Genomic DNA, 24,835 nt, shown 5'->3' with positions numbered 1-24,835 from the left:
AAAACTTGCTGCTGAAGTGTCATCAGGTACTCTGCCCTATTCTTCTGCATTTCCAGAACGTCGGGCAAATGCTTGCTCAGGTTTGACAGCAGAGCAACAGCTGTCACTTTGCAGTCTGAGTTTCAGTGTCTGCGCAGCTCAGTGGCCCAGGCTTTAAAATGTCTTTCACGTGAAGAAGGAGTAAAAAGTCAGGAATGGTCGGGGTGGCTGTGAGGAGGACGAAGAAGACACAGACTGTATCTTAAACACGCAAAACAGTGCAAATCTTGTCAGAGAATCCATTCTCTGTTGCTTATCCCACAAATTCTGGAAAACGCTACAACCATCTTCACAGAGTGCCTATCATATCCTTGGTGCTGGGGAATACAACGTCGTCTCCTCCTTGATCTCTGCCTTGACACAGTGGTAAGCCCTGTGAGAGCGAAGTTTCTCTGTGTCTGCAACACACAGAAGCAACAAGTCACGCAAGAACACCTTGAAAGTCATTCATGCTTATGACCACCGAGCAAAGACATTCTCAATGGCACTTTGATAATGACGTTGGTCCCTGCCAGAGTTTTGCAGAAAAAAGCCGACCTGTTGAAAGAAAATCCTTTATCACCCGACACACACTGAGTAAAAATGCCATGTGCTGGAAATTGTTTTTTTTTAGGTGAGTATTCAACCTCCATTTCTATGCTAAGTTAATACTTTTATAATTAAAACCGCTTTACTTTGTGTTTTATAATATGACTCATACATTACTATGTGTGTGTGTGTTCAGATACCTGTTTGGTATTGTTTCAGCAGAGGGACTTGCAGTGTGGTTGAGACCTCCAGTTCTCTGTGAGTATTCAAGTTTAACTTTCTATTAAAACCTCGGTACTTTTGTGATTTTAGTCATAATCGACTTCATACAGTACTATTTTGTTGTGTGTCAATCACCCTTACCTGTTTTGTATATGGTGTTGGCGTAGTCCCCGGGTGGTGTACCGCAAGTGTGTTGAGACCTTCCAGTTCTTATTGTTGAGTATTCAAAGTTAAACTTATCGCGTCTATAGTTATTAAACCTCTTTAACTTTGGATGATTTATCATATAACTCATACAGTACTATAGTGTTTGTGGTTCACATACCTTTTTTTGGTTTGGTTCAGCCATAGGACTGCAGTGTGTTGAGACCTCCATTTCTATGTGAGTATTCAAGTGAAACTTATATTCAAACCATCATAATATACGTTTGTGATTTATCATAAATACACTCATACAGGTAACTATGGCGTGTTTGTGGTTTCAGATACCTGTTTTTTTTTTGGTTCATCCACGAGGGACTGCAGTGTGTTGAGACCTCCCTTTCTATGTGAGTATTCAAAGTGACTCTAGAATAATATGATTTTACATCACACATCGAGTCAACAGACAGTGTCATATTGCCTAGAATTTGGATGGTATAGGATCATGAGCCACAATTAAGTCCTTGTGACACTAATGCCAGGCCATTATTGTTGTTGGTTGTCGAGTTTTCCGCCGGGCCTGATTGCTTTGGCCGGCCCTAGTCAAAGTCCAGGTGCCGTTTTTTAGTCCAGTCCGTCCCCTGCACTAGGACTCGTCCTTGACTTTTGTCTTCTCTGGCAGATGGGCCCCCTTTCTGGACAGTTTCGATTTCCGTCTCTCTTGCTGATAAAAAAAACAAAATCCATATTATATTGTATGTAAATACGGAGCCCCTCACATGCACATACAAGAAAAAAACATGTATCAAATTGTGTGCACGGATTACTCATTCCGTTCCCTCAAGTGTACTAAAACGTGCACACGATTACTATTTGCCATGCCCTCGATTTACTGTTGCGTTCCCGAATCAAATCGGAAACGAATTAGTAAATCGTGCACAACAATTAATAAATCGAGGTGACACGAAATAGTAACATCGACGGGAACACAATCGTAATCATGTTGCAACGATTTAGTACATTGAGGGAACTTAATTAGTGAAATCATGCGCACGCTTTAGCCTACTATTTTTTTACTGCATAGCCCATGTGCAGGGGGTCCTAATGTACTACACTCTGTAAGTCTTGTGCAGTAAAGCCAACACCAAACATGATGCTAGGCACTTTGTCCTAACACAGACACTTTGCCTAAACCATGTGCATCATCTCTTTCAAGTTTGTGAAATTCTCAATCATCGGGACACTCTCTCCAGTATGAAAAGAGCAAAGATTGCACACCTTGTTTGTCAACCCCCCCAGCGATGAAGCTAACTATCACCCAACACAAAACCCCTCCACCTGGCAATTTATTCAAAAACACTGGTTTCAGGCCATGTAAAATGGACATGCGTCTATCTAAAAGAAAAAAAAATGGTTTTAACAAACTATCGGAACTGCAGAATAACACACGTCTGTATTAATACTTTTTATATTATTTATTTTAGATATTATAGATATACAAATCCTGAACCTGTGTATTTGAAAATCACTGATGAGCTTCTACACCCATGGGATGGATTAACTCTGATGAACAATTGCTTGTTTGCAGCACGCAAGATCAAATAAAAAATAACAATTACAGATACTTTTTGTGTTTATTATAGTGTTAAAATCCTGAAAATGGGCTTTTGGGATTTCTGATATAGGCTATAAATATATATAGAATATATCTTTGATCGATTACTATATGTATGTATTAGACATTAATATATTAATCTCATAGTATTTGGTTTTTAAATGTGATTTTTGATTCAAAATGCATCCAGAGGTTAAATTACTAAGTGTGATTTGGGGCACAATTTTAAAAAAAAAATTTTTTAACACATGAATTTACACAAAATAGAAATGAAAAAAAAGATTTACAGCATTTCAAACAATTGTTAACAAATGGAGAATCCCTTAAAAGTCTTATGTCTCATTGAATTATACACAGTAGATTTGCTTATACCCTCCTTTAAGTGCTACTGAACTTAGCTACATTTTAGGTTTTTTTTTTTTTTTTTTTTGTAAGTTAACGTTGGAATCAGCGTTATGCAGTAGTCACTTAATTTATAGCCGATATCTTCAAGATTGTGGTGAGAGGCGAAGACAGACACAAAGAATGATCAAGAATGTTTAGTTATATTATTTTTTTTTTACATGTAGCGATATATATATATCTATATTATAATAACACACACACACACACACATACTATACACAATATATCTATATATATATATATATATACATACACTTCAGTGCAAAAAGTTTGGGATCAGATAAGACTGGTAATGTTGTTTTAAAGAAGTCTCTTCTGCTCATCAAGGGATGCATTTAGTTGATCAAAAACGATAGAACAAACTGTATCTAAATCTTGCAAAATGGTCTTAGGAATTGTTTAAAATATGGTTTCATTTAAAATCCTTTACCAATCTAATTTATATGTATGTGATGCCAAAGGCTGAATTTCCAATCGCCATCATGACTTCAGTAATAGATAGTTCGTCACATTCGTTCCTATTCAGACAGACATGTCTAATATGGCTGATTTATTATTAGAATTAATCATGCTTGGCAACAGCCACATATTGTTTTGGAAGCTGTGATACTTTTGTTTCAGGATTATTGGTCGAATGAAAAAAGCGGTTAAAAAGAACAGCATTTATTTAAAATAAGAAATCTTTCTAACAAAATACAGACTACCTGTTCAATGTGTTTGGGGTCGGTAAATTTCTAATTTTCTTTTTTTGAAAGAAATTACATCTTTTATTTCAGCAAAGGATGTGTTAAATTGGTTAAGAAGTCAATAAGCAAAGATTTATATTGTTAGAAAATATCCCTATTGTGAATAAATGACTGTTCCTTTTAACTTTTTTATTCGATCAACGAATCCCGGAAAAAAGTATCACAGCTTCCAAAAAAATGTTGTGGCAGCACAAACTGTTTGATAATTCGCAAATCAGAAATCATTCATATTTAAGAATGATTTTTCTAAAGGATCATCTGTGGACACTTTATACTGGAGTCATACGTGATGGAAATGGCATCCGCTCCCTCTGCATCAACGTGGGAAATAAAATGATCTCTTGTTAACAAGTGATATTCTCTTTACATAGAAACCATTTGGTTTATATTCTGGTAACATTTTGCAAGTTGCACCGTTTTTTCAGTACATTGGACAAATCATTGCGTCCTTGATGCTCAGAAGCACATTTCTTTAAAAAAACATTACAAGTCTCAATGATTCCCAAACTTTGAAACGGTAGTGTATGTGTGCGGTGGGTTGTGTGTGTGCTATCTATATCTATATATATAATATTCTAGATATATACTTATATATATACTATCTATATATATAATATACTATATATGATATATATCTATAATATATATAATATATATATAACATACACCACACAATGTTTTGTTTTTTCTCCTCCTCGTCACACACACACGGACAGCACCAAAGCGAACCCCTTTGCCAATCAGTTGCTGCATGGATAGAATGGCTGTAGGCTTCAACTCTAGAGGAAAGATTGGGAGAGGAGAAGAATAAAGAAACATTTGTTTAACATATCTCAATTGAAATATATTTATACCTGTATATATTCTGATTGAACACATTCTGCACTGTTGGGTGTGTTTTAGAGGAGAGAGCCCAACAGGAATATTCATTTTACTGACAGTATAATTACAAACTTCAACAACTTGTTGGAAGTACATAAGATACACACTCCACCCACAATTGAGACGATTCTCCATCTCTCGTGTCCTCCAGTGTTTGTCAATCTTTCTATTAAATTTCCTTCCAACTTCAATGCAATAGTTATTTCAGGCTGAACAATCAACTTTTGTGATAACAGAACTCTTCAGTGAGCGAAAATGGCGTGCACCTAGGCGGTCCCCTTGTGCAAAAAAATAGAATAAGATTGGTACCTCGGACCTGAACTGAGAATTCTGGACCAGAAAAGAAGACTTGTTAGAATATTTTGGAGATCATGACAATGATCCCGAGTGCATTTTTTAATCATCTGTCCTACACTGACGCCTAACCAAATCATAAAACTCACTTTCATATTGGCCATGCAGAAGAACATGACAGAACGAAACAAATGATAACAATGGACTGTATGTGGAGTAGGCCTGCAGGTTTAGGCCAAATGTAACAAGATATTTAAACTGCCAAACGCCTCATTCCTAATTTGCAAAAACAATGCCAAAACAAACAGGCTTAACACAACTAGGCAGTCAGTGGCAGTTGACAGTATGAAAGATATATTTATACTTAACTATGGTAATAAAACATACCGAGCTATTAGGCCAGTATCTCCACACTTAAGACCGCACTTAAGCTTGCAGGTAAATCTTACAAACCTTAAATCAACCATGCTTCTTGTCATCCTGATAAGTTTAATTAATGTGCTGCTAGAGTTCACTATAATACTTTGGTCATTAAACTCAACAAGGATTTATTGAAATCATGGCAATGGAAATTAACGTCGTCAGTACTTTAAGTTTTAAAACTGACCCGCTTTCCCAATTCTTAATTTGGTGGGAATGAAAAATGAATTAATTCATAGTTGGCCCAGTTTCTCACTATGTGTACACGGTCTGCACTTCGTGCGCCCTCGCTTACTCGCTAAACGTTATAAAATAAAACTTAACCTTAAATATCGGTACTCTTGCCAAACCTCTTGCGTCGCTCTTGCTCCACGTTGTCCCTATTACTGTAATTAGTGGTTGATCAGTTACTCTGTAAGGTGGTGCCGTCACAAAAAAATCTAGGTCTCTCTAGAAACTCGCGGGTTCCTAGAATTCGGTCTTCGCCAAACTGCAGCCTCCGGTTGTGCAGGAATACCCTTCTCAATTACTGTCTTAAAGCAACAAATAGACCTGAACATACCTTTTGAGGACTGCAGGGGGCAGTCCTATGACAAGGGGGGAAACATGAAGGGCAAAAGGAAAGGTGCTCCAGGCTAGATTGCTGGCAATTAACCCCAGGAGCATTGTAATGTTGCCATGTGGCAGCACACACTTGAACTTTCGGTAGTTTTGCCGATGCTGAAACGCACGAAGCTTCAAGAGGCAACTAGACTATTTTGGTTACTTGCAGAACGATATTCACCCTGTTCTCGTCCTGCCCCACAGATGGTGTGTCTTGATAAAACCATGTACAAGGGCACTCTAAAATCATGGTCAGAGAGCCAGGTGGGAGAGCTGCCGTTTTAACAGCATATAAGCAGTTAGATCCCAGACCTCGCAGGTACGCGAATCACTACTCGAGTAATAAAAAGACAAACAAAACTCAGCTGATCCTGCCCTAAAATATTGAGCGCACGGTCAGTTACGCAAAGGAGAAATTGGGTCCTTTCGTTTAACTGTCTGCTCAATTGTCTGAGATGACATACTCAATGAGTATGAGAATGTCAGTAACGCTGATTCAGTCGGTTGTTTCCATGCAACTGGACAAGAGGCAGTGGACCTGCTTGGCAAAACAAAAATTTCCTGACCCAGTATCAAGCTAATGGTTTTGCTTCCGCTCCAAGCTTCAGGCAGAGAGATATGTGGTAAGACATGAATGTGGAGGGCTGTTCTCAAGGAGAAAAGCCTGAGATCAACGCGTTGCGCTAAACAGTTATCATATGAAGATCCAGATGATCCCATCAGGGATGCACTGAAGAGGATGGCGACTGAATGTTTTAATGTACGTGGTGGATTTGGCCATTCTCTCACTGGAGGAGAGGTTCAAGACCATGGAGAGTGGACGGATAAGTTTCGTTGTACTTGTGAATCTTCCATATAGACGGCAAAATGAAGAACTAGTACAGCAGTGTTAAACACTTAGCACCACTTTAAGTAACGGAAGAACAGTCAGACATAGATGTGGAAAACAACTCGTACTGGAAATGAGAAGTTTCCCAGACTTACCACATCCAGCATGACCACCATGGAGATTTTTAATATCTGCATGAAAAAGCTACTGCAAGAAATCTTAGTCCAACAAGAATATGTGGACAAATAAGACTAGCACTGAGGAAGAAAAGAGAGAAAAAAAACAGAAACAAAAAATGTGACTATCCCAGTGACTGTGGACAGCTGCAGAGAGGAGCTTTTCAAAAACACAAGCTGAATTAAACCTACTTGAGGTCTACCATGGCCCAAGACCGTCTCAGTTGACAGCCAGTTGCTGCCATCAGCATCAAATAATGATGTTTCTCAGAATTTGTCATTTGATGCAGTCATTGATGACTTTGCTGCAAAGAAATCCAGTGTTCAGTTTGAAAACTTATTTGTAATTCTGAAAATATATTATAGTTTTTTCTGTTTGCACTTTTTTTTGTTGATTTGCACTTTAATTTCTAATTCATTTTTGTGTTATTCTTCAGGTGGACTGTCATATATGTTGTTACCACGATTTATTTACTAGTTATTTATTTGAATACTTATCAGTATGTTATCTTATGTTCCCTTTCAAAGGAACTTTCGAACTGCGTCCTCTAGGGGTCGCTATGGGGGACCACCTTGTCGTGACCCGTGTCTGAAGCATACATTGAAAAAACACCAACGAATTGGGCCGCGACAGCCCCTGCCGTCCCCCTGACGTCACTACCGGCACGACTATAAACAGGCAACCGGGAGAACATGTCATTTCTCTTCTTCGTCTTCACTGACTGTTTTGTTTGAAGCGTGCATCTGAAAGAACCGGTAAGAGCGCTCTTTCTCTGTCTATCATGGCGACTACTAGCAAGCATTTAGACAATGTGTGCATCCGCGTCGGCGTTATTTGACACCCGATGACACACACGATCTTTGCGTCATTTGTTTGGGTAAAGAGCACGCACGCGATGTCTTTGAGGAGGCAATCTGCGTGCATTGTGAGCGTTGATTCAATGAAAAAGCTCTGCTCTCGTTCGTCTCTCTCTTTCCCGAAAAAAAAAAGGCAGCCATCTTCTGCCCCCGCGTTTCATCAGGACCCGCCACTGCTGAGGCACTAACACTTTCTGATACTGAGGTTAGTGCTCTGCTGGGTTTTTTACCCAGGAAAGCAGGAGATATTTGAGGATGGTGAAGAAGCTGAGGCTGAGCCTTTTCTCAATTCTCCTGCCCTGCGTATGTAGAGCTGTTTGGAGGTTATGGATTGCGCACGGCCGCCACACGGCAAAGGTTGGACTTTGCCATGAAAGTACGTTAAACAAGGTGACACCGTGAGGGCCTCGCCTCGATGAGCGTTATCTTTCCAACCATAGCCTTCCCGCTCAGTGTGAGCTTCCATTTCTGCCTGATCTCCATACAGAGATCGAAAGAAAATGAAAGAGGCCGCTTTCTTCTCGCATCCATCGGTTTCGGCATAAGATTTTTGCCGACATCGAGACGATGCGCGAAAACGGCTATGAGAGAATGCCCCCTGTAGAAAGAGCTTTCATTCTGCGGGGGAGACATCCTCTCTTAATCTCCCTCCTTGCCATCTAAGCCCCTCCAGATGGCACGTCATGGTAGTGACGTCAGCAGGTCAGGCGAAGTGGCTTTATTACACACGATGGTGGTGCTTCAAGCATACCCTCAGACTGATCTGCTAAGAGACCTGGATAGAGCCGAAGGCCTTTTTCCTGATCAGGTAGCCGCACCACAGGTCTCTCTCCAGGCTACCAAGCAGGCCGCCTCTGCCATGCGGAGGACTATGGCGGCCATGGTGGTAGAGGAGAGACTTCTGTGGATGAACCTGGCAGACAATCGGGAAGAAAGAAAAGGTATTTTCGGTATTTCCGTTGAGACGGTGATCGAGAAGTTCGAGGAGACGAAGGCGCACTCCACTGCTTTCAGATCCTTCATTCATGCCACAAAAGGTCCAGGTCTGAGCCTGAACAACATAGGGGGTCCTGGCCTGTCTCGATCTGAGGATCAAAGACGGGCAAAGAAGGCTACTGTCGCGACTCACGCTCCTCCCCCACCTGCAGGCAGGGGTAAAAGGAATTGTGGGTCACAAGGAGGTAAGCAGAACCTAAGGGATGTGATCCCCGATGAGGCAGCGTTCTCGTCTGAATCAGAGCGATACCGAGGTATCTACTCGTTCCCTTTAGGGATTTTTGACTTCTGCTTTTTATCCTCCCCTTCCTAATTCCCCCTGTAACCACCAGCTCTCCACCCGATCGAGGTTAGGTGGAAACCTCTCGCATAACAGTCTCCTATGGTGGACCTATAATGTTTTTGGCTGGTTCTATGTTCATAGCAACCACCTTACTGATGGTCCGGACTAAAAGGAGGCGCCCCTTGAGCGGGGCTCCAGCGCAGGAGGGTGGCAGTTACAGAAGTCTTCTTGTATATGCTGCCTCAGGTGATGCTCCCCTCGCTAGAGGTTTGTAAAATTTGAGCTTGCCTCTCCCGTGCGGTTCAGCACCTTTGCGATGCTTAGGGACCTTTAGGTACACACGCTAAGCTCTGTATACTTTCTGAAAACCACATGGTGGTCAGTGTGCACGTGAACACTTCGCGCACTTTCTAAAAATCCACGTATTGGTAAGTGTGCACGCAAGGCACTTTCTGAAATTCCTGTAGGGTAAGGGTTACGCGCTCCGCCTCGTTCCCTTTCTTGAGATGATTAGACCTTGGTTCCTTGGGCTCCATTCAGCCAGTGTGTATTCATTTATACACTTCAAGCATCGCTTCCCTCAACATGAGGGGCTATTTGGGCGATTCTCATGGTAGTTTAGCAGCGCTCCCCTTCTCCAAGAAGGGTCGCCTATGAGCGTGCTACTCTGGATTCGGAGTTCTCCTCTCATATGAGACTGAGTTCACTGTTTTTCCCCAGAGCGCTCCAGCATTATTTTCACAGATCGAGTTGATGAGTCTCAAATATGCTGTTTTGAGATGCACAATTCCATCTATGAGCTGCTCTATCAGAGTGCCACGAAAGCCCTTCCTTAGAACAGTATTTGAAAATCCATGCTATGGTAAGTGTCCACGTGAAGTCTTTGCACACTTTCTGAAATCCAAACTGTTTATAGTCGTGCCGTGCCGGTAGTGACGTCAGAGGCTGTCGCTGGCCAACTCGTTGGTGTTTTTTTCAATGTATGCTTCAGACACAGGTCACGACGAGGTGTTCCCCATAGCGACCCCTAGAGGACGCAGTGTCTCGTTCCCTACTCAGGGAACCATGGTTACATTCGTAACCTGAGACCTTATGTTATATTATAGTAAAGTTTTGAAAAAAAAAAATAATTCTGCATGGGGATGGGGGTAAAATTAAGGGTACACCATTTTACAGTGCCACCATGCATTAATAAGCACCACTCACATTCCACTCTCCACAAAAATAAACACCATGCATTAATAAGCACCAATAACATAACAAACTCAACAAAAATATGCCTCTGTGCATTATAAGCACGCGTCCGCTTCCACTCTCCACACAAACGATTTTGATATACCTAACAGTGCACTTTTAAATGTTTAAACTAACATTGTAATATGCTTTAAGTGTTCTTTATCTACAGATTCATTGATCAAACGTGATCAATTCAGCCAATGGTGCCTTAAGATATCCAGAGGCCCCTGGGCTACAGCATTACGGTAGGCCTTCCTTCCCTAGAATATTTTTTATTATTTATTTTTTTTTGCTGCTGCTGCTGCTGGCAGGACACTAAAAACTAACTGTCGAGCCACTCTTGGCAGTAGCAGTAAGCACAGTCTCATGTGGTTTTCACCAAAGAAATATAACTTTGCAATTCAAAACAAAAACTTAACTATTTTAATGGCTGCAACAGCAGCTGTGTAATTAGGAAGCAAGAGAGAGAAAATAGGCAATGGCTCCAGTTGGACTCGGGCAGAAGATACTGCAAATGTCGGCCAAGGGCTGCTATAGGGCTTAGGTTTGAGGCCCATGCAGGGTGCTACCTGATTTTTGTGTTTGGAAACGAATGTTATGAATCAGGGGTTGTTTTTGAATTAAATGACAAAATTCTTAAGATGTATTGTGTTGTCTAAATCAATTCAATTCAATTCTATTTTTTTTTTTTTTTTTTATTTTACCGCGATTTTTTTTGTTCATTTTACGGATTTCCCCAATCTCCCGCATGCTCAAACTCTGTATACGAAACTACATTATTATCAGTATTATTTATTTATTTTATTTATTTAATTATTATTATTTTTATTTATTTTTTAAAATATATTAATTATTATTTAAACACATTTTAATTCATCCAAAGGAACGATAAAAAGTGATACATTTCTTTATTCGTGGACATAATTTTCGCCCATGTCATAGGCTCTGTACAGGGAAATAAAATGTGTTAAAAAAGGCCAGATAACGATTGAGTACATGTGACATGCTGAAATACATCAGTGAATAATTAAATGTAAGTTTCAAGCCTTCATAATTTGTGACATTAATGTGAGTGCCAAAATATGTGTTAGAACTAGGCCTAGCCTATAACACTCAATAATAAACCACCTTTTCAATTGTTTTATTTTTTATGGCATAGCCTGCACACAAGTTAATATCCAATTTTTTTGCATGATTTCTAGTTTTTCATGTCGCAGTTTTAGCCTATTATAAATTATCATCAAACAACTTATTTTGTTCAAGGTTTTTTTTTTTTTTTTTATGGTGTGAGTCAGAGTAAATTGCGACATGAATAAAGTCTCATGAATGTGCAGCCTTGTACAGAGAAAATGGGAAAATGTGTTATTAAAGTTACCATTCATTTCAATCGATTTTACCAATTCCTCCAAACTAAGATCAGTGAACACAATACAAATTACATAACTGCCTTAAATGCACATATATTTCTTAGCTCTTGCTTTCAAAACAGTTAAAGTTGCGGCGGGTAGGTTTTTTTTTTTTTTCCAAAAGCATAATTGTTATTCTGGTTGAGAGTCTCTTCATTATCCTAACCACAATCAATTATTAAAGTGGTCTTACAAACAAAAACTCAAAGACTTTTCAAAATACACAGAGACAGACAATGGTGTAAAGCAAGTGTTTTTATGAGTTGCATTTGTGATTTCTGAGTTGGGGGAGGTATAATGGGTGAAATGGGTGTTTGCAAAAGTTGTTTGAAAACATGCTGTATTTTTGTAGTTCCACTATGAGACACTATGAGTTCAGAGATTTGGATACATGATATTTACATTCTCTGTGGTAAAGTGAGCAGTCTGGTGGTGGTGATTTCTTCCACTGGTTGTGCTGGTAACAATGCAGTGGGGAAAGGAGCAACATTTCAAGAGTAATCAACAACTATTAAATGAATACCATGAATGGAAAAGGAAGAAAAACTGAAACTAATAAGGTGAAGTTAGTGTGATATAAAGAACATACATCAAATTTCAAAAACTCATTAGACTCAGTGCCAGCCAAAGCAAGTCAAAAATCCGTCAAATGGTTAAAATTGATTATAATATAACATTATACTTAACTAGCTTTAGATTAAAGTTTTTGTCTTCTGTGTAAAACTTGTCTTTGTAATAAAGCTTCTGTTTCATAAACTTGGTATTGATAACAGATTAACATTATTTACCTTTTGTCTTAGCTATTATATTCCAATATCATTATACCCAGTTAGATAGTTATAGATTAAGAGCTGTTCTTTTAGATGAAAATTAATAATTTATGTCATTAAAATAACATTCTGTAAATGAATTGTCTGCTGGTTTATTTAGCTACTTTTCAGTACACCACCACATTAAGTATGCCACTTAGTACTGTAAGACTTTGAACGTTAAAGTGCAAATTAACAACTGACCACTCTTGTGGGTTTGCTACTGTTACAATCAAAAATCGTGGAAGGGTAAAAACACACCAGGCAGACACTGATGTAAGCAACACAGCTACAACAAATAAAATCGATAACGGGTGTGTTAGATTTATAGTGTGCAAATAATCAAGCATTGACAATAATCAGTCATATTGGCAGCACCGAGGTGCCCTCATATAAAATTCTGCTTAAGACCCCATAAAGGCTTGGGCCGGCCCTGCTGCCTACCCTTGCTAAATAAAATAAAGTCATATAGCCTTTATTCAAATGGAATCAAATTGATTTCTTCTGCATGGATTAGTATATTTATAACTAAGTAAATACTATAAAAGGGCACAGCCGAGGGCTTCTCACAGTGCAGCCTTTCTGAGCTGTTTTGACCAAAGCGACCCAGCTACTTTATAGTATATTTAATTGGCTAAACCAACTTCCGATAAAATATTAACATCTACTCCCTTCTATCCGATTATCAGGCCAAGCTCCTGATTGACATAGGACAACATCCAGAGAAAGGGTCCTTTCACCCTCGCTGTGGAAGGAAATTGTCACAATCAATGACCTTGTTCTCAATTATGCCTGTCAATCTGTCCAAGCCTAACAGGCATTCTATTGGTCTCTCAGTGGTTCTGTTTGTGTTTACATTTATTCATTTAGCAGATTCTTTTATCCAAAGCGAGGACTACAACAAGGGATTCATCATAAAGAGGCAAATGAACACAGAAAATTTTTTTTGTAATACAAAGTTTCAGACACTGTTCAGATTACTACAAACTAGAACAGGGAGGGAATAAGGAAAGTGACCTCAGACTTCTGGAGGGGATGTAGACACGTAAGTGTGAGAGGAAGTAGGAGGGTGTGGAACCCATGGCTGTTCTGCATACAAACATCAGTGACTTGAACTTGATTTAAGCAGCAACCCATAGCAAGTGCAGAGGGAAAAACAGAGGTGTGACATGGGCCCTTTTGGGCTTGTTGAAGACCAGTCTTGCTGCTGCATTCTGAATCATTTGTAGAGCTTTGATTGTGTGTGATGGAAGTGCAGCATGCTGTATTAAGAAAGACCTGATCTTTCTGATGTTGTGTAATGAAAACCTGTGTGACCAAGCTGCATTGCAATGTGGCCCTTAAAGGTGCCATAGAATGCAACAATCACTTTAATAAGGTGATTGAACACAGTTGTGTGGCCGCAGTGTGTGAAAACAACCAGCCTATAATGGTAAAAATCCACTCACTCATTGTTTTATAATCCCAAAAAATCATAAACAGTCTCTCCACATGAGCAGTTCCAGACTATGACATCATACTCAGGGAAAGTCCCGCCCATTTGTGACGCTCTCTGCCCTATACTCAGCCCTGAGTGAGAAGCAGCGGTCCGCTATTTATGTTTACTTGCTGTTGCTGCTGGAGGTACTATGTCAGCGTCAAAGAACCATTAAAAGTGTTGTGTGTTGGGATGCACCAACGAATATAGGAGTCTCCATAGACTGCTGAGGACATGGTGGTTACCCAGGAAAAAAAACCCCCAGAAAATTCCTATACGTTTGTGCTAACATTTTACACTGGACTGCCTCACAAACGAGGATCAGTTCAGTGCTGGAGTTGTGCAAAGATTGCTTCTGAAAAAGGGATCGATACCAACGCTTCATGCGTAAACGTCCAGACTCAAGACAAAGTAAGCCCCAAGCATCATAATTTTTTTTTCCAAAAGAGCTTCTTGGCTCTCTGTAAGGCTAATGTTGCTTAAGCTACCATTGTCTCTGCCTGTTTTCTCTAATGCTGCCTTCACATGCTACCAGAATGATCGTGAATTAGAATGTGGTAGTTAAAAACTGCGTTTGAAAGCAATGTGAGGATCAGTAATATGGTCATCACCAGTTATACCATAACACCAGTTTGCCTGCAAGCATGAGTTCTTGAAGCTCTGCACTCTTCTGAGAAGGGAGGCGGGAGCATCATCTCATTTTCATTTAAAGGGGACGTACACATTAACAGCACGTTTTGACTCATACCCTAAAAGTGACAATTTCAACAAGCTATAAAAAAATATCTGTGGTAAACATATAAAACACTCTGAGGACATCAGAGAACAATTTAAAATATTGTATCAATGCATTCTATGGTACCTTTAAAGGTCATCTGGTCATCAAAGATTACTTCAAGATTTCTGACTGATCTTGATGCGGTAATTGTTGATGAACCTACTGTAGCTGGATAGTGAAATCATGCTGTAGAGTCAGAGTGGCAGGGAAGACGATAAGCTCAGTCTTTACCAGGTTAAGCTGCAAGTGATATTCTTTCATCCATGCTGAGATGTCCGCCAGGAAGCCTGAGATCCATGCAGCTACCACTGATCATCTGGTTGAAATGGAAGATAGAGCTGTGTGTCATCAGCACAGCAATGGTAGGAGAAACCATATGCTTGTATGATGGGTTTCAATTATATGCGGAGAAGAGGATGTGAATTCTATTAAAATGTGCACAGATCTTTTGCGAGAGGCAATCGTCTTCCTTTATAAACTGTCTCTATACTGTCTCTAAACTGTTAGATGATGAAGTTTGCAATGTTTTTGTTTGTTTGTTTGTGTTTGTGTTTGTTTTTTTCACCAAAAAGGTCTGTCTTTACCTGAGTAAGCTTTTGTGATTGATGGACAGACATTAGTTCTGAACATACCTTCTTGATTATATAAAACCATGATGCATGTTAAGGTGTGTGTTGAGGTGAAATTTTGACATCATGATTGTCCTGATTTCAAATCTGATCATTTCAGAAGGGTAACTATAATTTATATAATTACTATAAGTTTATAAAATTGTAAAGGTATTCAGATTGAAATGATGACAGAAGTGCAAACATTGTTGTATGCTGATGATATTGGCCACTGTAGCAGATACAATTGGAGGGTTACAGAGACAGATTGAACAGTTGGAAAAATTCTGTAAGTTTTATGGTATGAGAGTGAACTTGAGTAAAACAAAAATTATGGTCTTTAGAAGAGGGGGACATTTGAACAAAAATGAAAAATGGTATTTTGCTGAAGAACAGATCAAAGTAGTTAATTGTTACAAGTATCTTGGTATGTGGTTTACACCAAAATTGTCATGGTGGAAAACCCGTCAGCATTTAGCAAGCCAAGGCAAGAAAGCAATGTTCTCCTTGCTAAAGTTTATCCGTAAACAAGAAATTAGCTACACGCAAGCTCTGTTTTTGTTTGATCGCATGGTTGCACCTATACTGTATTATGGTTGTGAAATATGGGGCTTCGAACCAGTTGAATGTATTGAGAATGTTCAAGTGTCTTTTTGTAAAAAACTTCTGTGTGTCAGCACAAGTGCAAGTAATGTAGCGGTTTTGGGTGACCTGGGAAGATTTGCATTGTCGACCTCCTAAATGAAAAGTTGTATTATGTATTGGATAAAATTAGTGTCAATGCCTGATCATCGCTATCCAAGAAAATGCTACAATATGCTTTTAGAATTAGATAAAGTAGGTAGAAAAACTTGGGTTACGAATATTAGAGTATTATTGAATTTTTTATGGCTTTTCAGCTACTTGGGAGGCTCAAAGTGTAGGTGATATAAGAACATTTACAGCTGTTATAAATCAAAGATTGAAAGAAAAAGCACATGAGGCATGGTATGCATCAGTTTTAGTAAATAACAAACTAAATATATACTCACAATGCAAGTCTTTGTTAATACAAGAGAGCTACATTACGTCTGTGTATATAATAGGCAACTGGTACGATCATTATTCTTGTTCATATGTTCAAGCCATCAGTTAGCTATAGAAACGGGTAGATGGAGTAATACACCAGTTGCAGAAAGAATCTGTCATTATTGTAATTTAACAAATATTTCTGTGATTGAAGATGAGATGCACTTTTTGTATGTTTGTCCTTTGTATAGAGATTTACGCAAGAAATATTTTAGTGAACTTGTCCTTGTAGGTGATGTCTGCAAAGATGTGTCAAGTATTTGTGATTCTGAGAATGCATGGCGATTAGCACTGTATATATATCAACGAATGAAAAAGAGACTATCTGCCATGTCATAACATTTGTGGAACTATGGGCCGAGAGGCCATATATTCCTGAAATAAATGAAACTTGAACTATAATTTATATTTTAACTTGGGGCATTAGTTTTGAGCTTTGAAACTTGTAGTGGATTTTGATTGCAGAGTAACCTCTCATATGTGTAAATATCAAGAACATTTTAATTCTTCATTTCATGACCCCTTTAATCTCCTCAACAGCAAACCTCATTTCTCATTCATCATGACAGTAAGTTGAATTGTTTTGCTAAAGTAGAAGTCTGTTAGTTAACTTTCACTTGGCAAAATTTGTAAAACTGATTGAGAAAACTATAATCTATAAAGCTAAATATTTTGATTAACTCTCAACAAAAAGACTTACAGAACCATTGGTATGCCAGGGAAGGAGAGAGATGTCAATGGTAAAAGGTCATTTCTGGATGTTTCTCATATGTGCCCATCATCTCAAACTGTGGAGGATTAACTTCTGTGTGCCAAAGCACAACTGCAAAACTGATAGCTGGATCAAAATGATCATCATATTTTACCTGACGGCCATTGAGTATAAAATGCAACTTCTTTATTTCTCCCAGAAGCTGTTGTGAGGTGTGTAAAGAAATAAAAAAGACAAATTTATTTATGTTCAAATTTTTTATTAGAGCAAATATTATTACAAGAAAATAGATTTTAAGACTTAACCTAGACATAATACATAACCAATAACAAAAAATAAAAATAAATAAATACATAGAAAAAAAAATCATATATTAACTAGGAGGTAGAATATTGAGAGACTTGAAGTAATTAATAAAGGGACCAAACCAAATAAAAAAAAAAAAAAAACTTCAAAAAAAAAAAAAAAAAAAAATACAGTTTCAAAAAAAAAAAAAAAAAAAAAAACATGGTATCCACTAGCCATTGGGAGGTAGTTGGAGGAATATTAGATTTCCAGTGGAGCAGAATATGGCGCCTAGCTAACAAAGAAGTAAAGGATAAAATATCTAATTGTTTTGAATTAAACTGAGACCAAATTTTTGGTATCCCAAAGATTGCTATAGCGGGGCAAACACCAATTCTAACTTTTAACACTTTAGACATGGTTGTAAAATAACTGACCCAAAAATTTTGCAACATAGGGCAAGTAAAAAACACATGACTAAAATTGCACATAGAAGCATGACATCTGTCGCATTGGTCTTCAATATTAGGAAATATTTCAGAAAACCTGACCTTGGAAAAATGAATCCTGTACAGTACTTTAAATTGTATGAGGCCAAGATGTGCACAAATTGTACTGGAACGTATTCTGTCCAGTGCACCCGCCCACCAGTCCTCTTCAGAAGTTTCACCCAATGCTGACTCCCAAGCTCTTTTAATTTTGTCAGTAGAACCGTCATTTAAACCTAAAATATAACCATAAATTCTTGCAATTAGTGACTTGTGATGTGGACTGAATTGCAGAACTTCTTCCCAAACTTGCCTTGGGGGCAGAGATGGATAACTAGAAAACAAGGTAGCAGAACAGTGTCTAATCTGTAAACAGTCTGTATCCCACCGATACAAGTGGGACTCTGAAAATCCCAAATCAGAAGATAATTGTATATAGTTACAAAATGTGCCATCTCTGTATAGGTCTTGAAAACATCTCAAGCCTTTAGCATGCCACTGTTTAAATACAGGATCAGTAAGAGATGGGGAAAACATATGATTGTCCAGTAGTGGCATCATAGTTGAAGCAGAAGTAAATTTAAAGTGTCGCCTAAACTGGCACCAGATCTGAAGTGTAGATACAACTAATGGGTTATGTGTAAAGGAAGATGAAGAGACATTACAGGATAAGGGGTGAAGTAAGCAAAGCCAACAGAGAGGTAGTGCATGAATTTGCTTCCAATCTGCACCATGGTGCTGTAAATGAACTAAGCCAAAATGTTATCTTATGAATATTTACTGACCAATAATAAAACATGAAATTAGGTAAAGAGAGCCCACCATTCAGCTGGCATCTTAGAAGCAATGATTTCCGAATTCTGGGCACTTTACCACCCCACAAAAATCAGTGACAGTCTGGTCAATAGTTTTAAAGATGCACTTGGGAAGAAACAAAAGAAATCACTGAAAGGTGAAAAGAAACTTAGGTAAAACATTCATTTTCACTGCATTAATCCGACCTATCAATGATAGAGGCAGATTGCTCCATCCCTGAAATTCAGACTTGGTCTGTTCCAACAAAGGAGAGAAATTAGCAGATAAAAGAGAAGAGAGAGAATGAGTAACATTAATGCCCAGGTATCTAACTCCTGTTTTGCTTAATTTAAATGGAACATCTGACTGCAGAAGTCCCATAGCCAGTGCATTAATCGGAAAACACTCACTTTTGTGTAGATTTATTTTGTATCCAGAAAAAGAGCCAAAGTTTTGCAGGATAAGTTTTGCAACATAATCAAAGTTTTGCAACAATAATTGGAAAATTAAAAATTGGGTTCGATACATATAATAATAGATCATCAGCATAAAGTGTTTAATTTCAGTGCCTGACCTCACCACTCTTTGCAATGATGGGGAGGACCTCAAAGCGATCGACAATGGCTCAATGGCCAGGGCGAAAAGCAAAGAGGAGAGTGGGCATCCCTGTCGTGTTCCCCATCCCAGCCTAAAATAGCTGGATCTATTATTATTAGTGTGCACACTCGCCTGAGGAGAAGCATATAAAAGATGTATCCATTTAATAAAATTATCTCCAAAACCAAATTTTTGAAGCACAGTGAAAAGATACTCCCACTTCACATGATCAAACACTTTCTCAGCGTCGAGTGAAATAACAACCTCAGGTGTCTGGGAGGAATGTTTAAGATTAATTATATTTAACGTTACGAACATTAAAGAATAACTGTCTCCCCCTAATGAAACCTGTTTGCTCATCAGATATAATCTTTGGTAGTATGTTTTCAATTCGAGAAGCTAGCACTTTAGCCAAAATCTTTGCATCCACATTCTGTAAGGAAAGGGGCCTGTAAGAGCCACATAGCTTAGGATCCTTATCTCTTTTAAGTAACAGAATTATGGATGCTTGTGTAAGTGTCTCTGGTAGGAAACCACGCTCTAAAGATTCTGTATACACTGACAAAAGTAATGGGGACAGTTTATTCTGAAATTAAAAAAAAAAAACGTCAAGTACAGGAGCTTTATTACCATCCTTTTAATTGCTAGATTAATTTCGTTGGTTTAGGGCTTCAAGATCTCCAGCAACAGCAGGATCAGTTGTAGTAAAATTTAAGTTCTGTAAAAAGGAAGCCATATCATGGGCACCAGACAGAGATTCAGAAGTGTATAAAGATGAATAAAAAGATTTGAAGGTGGAATTAATACCTTCAGGATCAGATATCCAATTACCAGATAGGTCTTGAATCTCTGGCTAGCTGCTTGACGTCTTAACTGATGAGCTAAGAGGCAACTATCTTTATCACCATGCTCATAATAAGTGCTACGAGACTGCAAAAGAAGCCGCTCAGCATCATCGGTCAGAAGGAGATCAAGTTCAGCATGTAAATCGAGACGTTTTTTAAATTGATCTTGTGAAGGGGAGTTGACGAGCTGCTGATCAATCTGAAAAATATGGGAAGTGAGTTCACGTATCCTTGTGTTACGAACTCTATTTAAATGTGCGGAATAAGAAATAATCTGTACCTGGAGGTAAGCTTTAAGTGTCTCCCACAGCAATGAATAAGTGACCACCCCATCTTGATTTGTAGCCAAAAAATTATCAATGGAGGTTGAAATAAAATCAATGTATTTTTCATCAGACAAAAGAAGAGTATTTAACCTCCACAATGATGAATATCTAGGCTGCACAGACAACTGTATATCAACACTAAGAGGGGCATGGTCAGATATAACAATAGCATAGTAAGATACAGATGTAACTTTTGGTATTAGGGAGCTATCTATAAAAAAAGAATCTATACAGGAATATGACTGATGTGCTTGCGAGTAGAATGAAAATACCATATCTAGAATAATAAAAAATCCAAAAGGATCAATGCAACCATTTTTGGACATAAATTCCACTATTGATCTAGACAAGGATGATGGAGTCATAGTCCTGGAACTGGAGCGGTCCATAACAGGATCAATTACACAATTAAGATCCCCGGCAAAAATAAGAAGATGACTATTTAATGAGGGGAGGATCTCAAATAACTTGTTTACAAAACCTGGATCGTCAAAATTTTGTGCATATAAATTGACAAGTGTAACAGGATTTTGTAATATGGTGCCAACAACAATCAAATATCTTCCATTTTTATCAACTATTACTTTAGTAGAAGAAAACTGAAAACTGAACCCTTTTGTTAATCCCAACCCCTCTGGCTTTTGAATTAAAATTAGAGTGAAAAACATCCCCTACCCAAGTGCACTTAAGCTTCAGATGATCTTGGTTTCTCAAATGTGTCTCTGGTAAGAAAGCATTGTCAGTATTTAACCTTTTTAAATGTGAAAATATCTTTGACCTTTTTATGGGAATTCCTATGCCTTTAATATTCCAATTTAAAAACAATTTATGCTTTAGCCAAATCCGGTGAGTTAAACTGCCTTTCAACCCCGTTGTAAGTAATGCGCAGCCTAGCTGGATGAAGAAAAACCAAACTTGACTCCAGGAATTGAGCGCATTTGTTGAGGAACATCATTGAAGGCAGACCGGGCACGAGCAGTCTTTGCTGTAAAATCCGGAAAGATTGATATGGTCATATCACCGACTTTGAGCTATCTCTTCTCGCGTGCCCACTTTCACGGAAATAAACAACAAAACAAATAAATAATTCATTCAAAAAAAACTCGCAGACGTTCCCCCGGTCTTGGCCTCGGCTGTAATGCGCGATGTGACCTGTCAATGATGATGTCCTTGTCAATATTAAGTGCCTCCTTAAGTAGCTTGGAAATCGCCACGGTTGTAGAGGGTTTGTCTTCTGGAACTCCAATTATGCTTATGTTGTTATGACGGATCTAGCTTCCAAATCTTCACACTTGTCATCTAGTTTTACCACAGTGGCTGAAAGAGACTCTACCTTCTCCTGAAGTACGGTGATGTCATCTGAACAGGTGGAAAGCGAGTGTTCCATGTCCTTCACTGTACTTTTCAGTGTCGACTTGTCCGACTGCATCGAAAACCATACTATTAGAGAATTCCACCCTTAACCGCCTGAATCTCGCTCTTGATGGTAGCCAAATCATCGCCCAACATGGACCGCAACTCGGAGCGAAATATTTCCGCCAGATCTTTGCACAACAAAGTTAGTATCTCGTTTTTAAGGGACTGTGTATCATTTGAAGTCGTCGCAAAATCAGTACATTCCTCCAGGCTGGCTGAATCACTGCTGAGGACGTGCTTGTGGTAGCAGGCCGCTGTTGCTGTTGCCGATGTCTGCGCATTACTTCCTTTACTGCTTTTAGTTTTCATTTTTGTTGCAAGAGATGAAAAACAATAAAACACCACTAACCAACACTAAATGTAGACACTGAGTATAATGTTGAAATGTGCATAAATATCGAAATATGGTCGAATTCTGCAGGAACCCCCACAGCCACATCTCACACCGTAATTCGCCTAACCGCAAAAGACAAATTTAATATAATAATTTATAATTTAATTTATAATAATATTATATGATATTAATGTTAATATTCATGTTATATTACATTAATAAAATTTATATTACTTTTGTTTTATTCATTTATTAAGTATTGCATAATAATTAAATAATATAAGCAATAATATAATGTATAATAATATTGATTCAACTTGTCATAGATTCACATTAGTTCACTTACCATGTATGGCTTGGCCATTGTATTTTTCTGGCATTCATTGATGACACACTGCAGAACTTTATGTAATGCATGAGCTATTGTATATATGGCAGCAAAGAAAAGTGAGGGATTTTCGTTTATAATCTCCTCTGCAGTCAGCAATGAGCAGTAATGACAAACTTGATTACATGTCTTGCTCTTGACGTCACCCTCAATAACATTATGGCCATTATCAGTTCTTCTGGCTTTAAAGACAAATTCGCTAAATCCAGGCAATCACAACAGTCTCTCTGTAATGACAATGACTGTGCCAATTTTCTCAATTCCTGGTGCTCTTGGAAGCTGTTGATTCATAGCACATACATTACTTGCAATCCATACTTTGTCTTGGATGTTGTTCACTATGGCTACTTTGATAAATTTGCTTACATATTGTGGCACAGCAAAACCTACAATGACAATGATGTTGAGCATATCAATCTTTTTAAGTGTTAGACTGTAGTTTGCATTTAGACTTAGACCCTCTTGATAGGCCAAACAAATACCAGTATTGATTATATACTCTTTTAACAGCTTTAGTGTATCTGAACTGTAATCATCTTGGCTACCAATAAAGGCAACCCACTTCCATCCAAACCACCAGATACTGTAAATAATCATCTCCGTCAAGTCTTTGTTACTAGGGATTGTTCTAACAAGGGAAAAGATACTAAAGTTTATTGCTTTATATGTAAACACTCCATAATTCACCTTTGACAGAGAAAAAAAAACACTCATATATGTAGTAATGTGGTAGTCCTATGTGGTAGGAAGCAAGTGTGTAAGTATTTTAATATGTATACTGTATAAAAAGAAACATAATTTTACCACTGGTATAAGGTGGTATTCCATATGGTCCTGTTAAAGCTATCACTTTAGGCTCATAGTTGTTGAGTTTTTCTTTAGGTTATATTGAGCCATTCTCTGAGATGAAGGCTGAATTGAAATTCTTTGTATTAGAAGAATAGTCAAAAATTTCATAGCCCAGAGAAACATTGGGCAGAAGAGTGGTGGAGTTATTAATCTCCTCAACAGCAAACCTCATTACTTGCAAACATGTGAAAGCCAGATTTTGAAGAAATGTGCCTGGAAAACAGAAGTGAGGAAGTTAATAGTATGTAATGGAATATTCAGTTTAGCAATGAGGACTTTGAAGAAATGCTGCTTTGATTTAACTTACTGTGCATTCATAACCCAAAACTGGTAAAATATCCTTTCTTACCTGAAACATTTGGTGGTCTCTGCGGGAAACAGGGTTGCTTCCTGTTCAATTTCATTTAAAGGGAGAAGACCACCCAATAAGTAATCGCCCTCCAAGCTGAAGTCTGATGCTGACCAAGACATTTTGAAAAAGAAACAATTGGTAAAGCCCACAGGCAAAATGTAAATGCAACTGAGAAGCATGGTTTAAATCATGAAACAGACTATGTGCACAGTGGCTAATCATTTGAGAAATGTCAGGCTCATATTCGAGACTAAATTTCACACATTTCAATTTGCTTAAACTACTATATTCACTAATTCAAAAGTCAATTTCCATATCTAACCCATAAACATGCCAATCATTTTAAATGCATTACACCAAAAAATGTGTCCTCATATATAAATTATTCAAATGTTTTTATTTATAAATCAAACTCTTATGAAACAAACTGTAACCTTCTGAACTATCAGCAGGCATTTTATAGTTGGATTAGAATCACAAAGTTTCCAGTTTAGAGATGGTTTAGAGATGGTTTTTTAACAAATAAACTGTGATGACTCTCACTGTTGTGTATACTGTGTATACATGACACTTTATCATTTATTCATCATATTTATTTTTTTTTTTTTTTTCACAAGCGGCACATTAAAAAACCTATGCCACATCCTAGCAGACTTTAAAAAAAAGTCTGTCTCAGGTTTGTTACACAAACCAGGATTTCTAGGGACTTAGATAATAATAACAAAGAATAAGCCACAGGTGCTGGGATGGGCCTGTCTAAAGCATGAATGCCATTTCATCACAATGCAAATTTCTTAGGAGCCGATTTCAGCAGCGTTGTAGCAAATGTTGCTCAATGAGTGTGGCTCCTGCAGGGCACCCCTGCACACTTCAGACGGGCACAGTGAGCGAGTCACTTGCCTGGGCTATGACCACGCTGAGGCTGCCCTTGCTGAGACAGACTGCTCTCACTGAAAGAGCACGAGTCTCGCCCTGCTTCACTCGCAGATCGCCTTCTTTCATGAAGTCAGCTTTGCCCTTCACCTCTCC

The 24,835-nt window shown here is 38.3% G+C and overlaps 1 pseudogene; it reads right to left on the bottom strand.

The window, feature by feature from the left end:
* Nucleotides 1–342: 342 nt before the first annotated feature.
* On the bottom strand, nucleotides 343–23,985 carry LOC109082017 (annotated as a pseudogene).
* Nucleotides 23,986–24,835: the final 850 nt, after the last annotated feature.

This window comes from Cyprinus carpio, chromosome B20 (assembly GCF_018340385.1).
Source record: "Cyprinus carpio isolate SPL01 chromosome B20, ASM1834038v1, whole genome shotgun sequence".
NCBI lineage: Eukaryota > Metazoa > Chordata > Actinopteri > Cypriniformes > Cyprinidae > Cyprinus > Cyprinus carpio.
Note: the sequence above shows the minus strand (reverse complement) of the source record. Positions and strands in the feature narration are given on the sequence as shown.